Raw genomic sequence first — 3,251 nt, forward strand, 5'->3', positions numbered from 1 at the left:
GTATCGTTACTTGATTCTAGTACTGGTAGTTTATACGTATAGGTAACCTGTCGCAGACTTGCGATTTTAATGAAAATGGCCGAGCATCGCAACTTCCTGGCCCAAAGCCCATAAAGCATCGAGTGACGTTGTACGTACACATCAGAAAAAAGGATTACGCGCAACCGTGAGATCGAGTTGTTTTAATTTCCTATCTTCCCGTAATTTTGTTCGTGGCTTCTAGGTCTGGTAGCTACGTATGACCTTGCGCCGCCTCCCGTGGCAGCGTCGCCTATAGCACTCTCGCACTCTCGCCTGTCGCTCCTTCCGCCGTTGTGGCACAAGCACAACCGGGGTAGAAGACACTCTTCGGGGTAATTGAATCCGCGCGAGAGAGAGAGACTACACTGATTGTTTGCTTCACCGGCGTCATGCATGAACAGATTAATTTCAAGGAATGGAGGTATATCACTGCTATATACTCCAGTAATATTTCTTTTTTGCGGGAATCCAGTAATCTATTTGAACCAGTACAATACCTTACAAGGAATGGTTTAATTTATTCATTAGGTAAATCTGTAAGTTAGAAATCTAATTCCACTTGTTGTTTAGTGTCGCAAGAGTTGAACAATAAAAAGTCAATTTTCAAGCTCATTGCTTCTAGCTCAAATATTAATGAAAATGCAAACCCACTCACGGACCAACCAGTCGTAGATGATAACTCTTACCGATGTTATTATCTATCAAACATATATTGCCATATGCCCATACCAATTTTTTTTGTATTGTGTCTCGCCCCCCTCATGGCTAAATCCTGGCTCCGCCCCTGGTGTGCGCGCGCGCCCTTGTTTGTTTGTTTTTCTGGTTTTTGCTTAACGTACACGGGAGGAAAGAAAAAACGGTCAATGGGGATGTACGACGACAAAAAAACCGGCTTGTAGGCGGGAGTAAACCTTGGAGGCGAGGAAGCGAACGGCCAATTCTCATTTAATAGTAGAGATCCATGGTCGAATACCCTCGATTTATAATAGTGAGAGGTGCATTGCGCGTGCAAGATCACTAAATTAATAAGAGAAACAAAGATGTTATAGATATTTCAACATGGCCCCAAACTATTGTAGATATCTATATTCTTTGATCCAAGGGTCATACGATCTCTTAACTTATATAAGAGGTAAGATTAGTAAATAGGCAATTTTATTTCTATTTGTTAAGGCATCGACTAATAATATGGAAATATATTAAGCACTCTCGCAATATTGAGTATTATGTTAAAATAAAATAAGAACTTTCAGAATTAGGCACATGCTTTTAATTTATATACGTCAATGTGTTTGCAATGTTGATAAGTCACTAAGTTGACATGTGGATGTGTAATTCTACATACAACTTTAAACCATTGCATTTGTTTTCAATCAAACTTCCGTTTCTTCAAAACAAAAACAGAGAATCCATCGACAACGGTTTGTTCCACATACAAAATTAACTCGGGCTTGTTTTTTTGAATCTTTTAAGGCACACACAATTTGGCTAGATCCTTTTCAAAATATGTATAAGACTCTTAGAATTCATATATTTCATCTCCAAAAAAGTGGAGAATTAATGTGATCTCCTTAATTTCCTGAATAAAGTGTATGTTTTTTTTAGGAAAAACAGTAATGTGCATTAGTATTCCCCTTTTATGCCACGATGCATTAATTGGAGGATCCGATATACTAATAAATATCAGCAATTTTGGAGGAAGATAAATATCAACAAAAAGATAGCAGCACTCCCTCCGTTTCTAAATATATGTCTTTGTAGATATTTTACTATGGACACATACAGATGTATGTAGATGCATTTTAGAGTGTAGATTCACTCATTTTGCACAATACTAATAAATATTAGCAATTTTTTAGGAAGTTAAATATCAGCAATCAAAAGTAAGGATCCGGAGTACCTAGGTCGCACCACAGTCAGAACAACAATGGCTCAACTTCTGGTTGTACATTTTGTTGTTTATTCGAAAGATAAAAGTACAAGGATGCACACATAGCGGATACAAATATGGAATCCAAATAGAGGCCTATCGAAAACAACACATACACTAAATGCGACTGAAGAGAAACAATAACGCTAAGGCCTAGAGTTGATCTCATATGGACAGAACCAGGCCGACTTTGTTGCCAAATTTACGCAGAACATTATTAGGAATTCAACATCGCTAAGTCTTGATCAAACTTCCTTCCATAAGTTCACCATTCTTACTGGCCGAACAGCATGTTGGCGTGCTGGTAGAGGTCCTTGTAGTAGATCTCCCTGATGGTCCCCTCGCTGACGCCGGTGGCCATGGACACGTCGCGGATGGATCTCCCGACGCCGGCGCGCTCGATGGCCATGTACATGACGGCGGCGGCGATGGAGTCGGGGTTGTGCCTCACGTCCAGGTTCTTCTCCAGCCTCGTCGCCGCCTCCAGCGCGGCGCCCACCTCCTTGTCCTCCATCCCGAGCAGCGAGCCAAAGCGGCGCATGTAGTCGCCCGGCCGCGCGATGGCGCCGATCATCATCATCTGCCCTCCCGCCTGCCCGCCCTCGTCACCCCTGAGGTGGTCCTTCATGACCTTGACGAGCCTCCCGATGTCCTTGACCCCCGCCGTGGCGCTGTCACCCGTCACGGACGCCAGCTCCTTGAACGTCCGCGGCGTGCCCTCGGCGCGGCACGCCATGTGGAGGCAGGCCGCGTAGAGCGCCTGCCGGTTCCGGCACTTGCCGCCCTTGGGGAACGCCTTCGTGTTCTCCAGCTTCCTGATCACGTCCCTGGCGCGGTTCTTGACGGCCGCCGTCAGCTGCAGCCGCGCCGCCATGTCGTCGATGCCGTGGAAAGACTCGGCGAGCGCCCTGTCGGGCACCGGCCCCACCGCGCCGCGCATCCTCGGCGCGCCGCCGCCGCCGCCGCCCCGCGAAGTGCCGGCGCCGACCGCGCCGCGCATCCTCGGCAGTGGTGCCGAGGAGGCGCCCTCCCCCGCGTGCGTCCCGGCGTGGCCGGGCGCCTTGGAATGCGCGTCGGCTGCGGCGGGGTAGGCGACGGTGACGGCGGCCTGGGCGGGGGAAGGGTCGGCGGCACCGCCGACGCCCCCGACCTGGTTGAGGAAGGTGCGCCACTCGGAGGACTTGTCGACGTAGCGCTGGCCGAGGACGCGCGCGCACAGGGCGCAGACGGTGTCGCCGGAGGCGCGGTTGATGGCCACCGCGACGGCGCGGCGGCAGTCCGGGCAGTAGCGCATGGCGTT

This window comes from Triticum dicoccoides, chromosome 3A (genome assembly GCF_002162155.2).
Source record: "Triticum dicoccoides isolate Atlit2015 ecotype Zavitan chromosome 3A, WEW_v2.0, whole genome shotgun sequence".
Taxonomy (NCBI): domain Eukaryota; kingdom Viridiplantae; phylum Streptophyta; class Magnoliopsida; order Poales; family Poaceae; genus Triticum; species Triticum dicoccoides.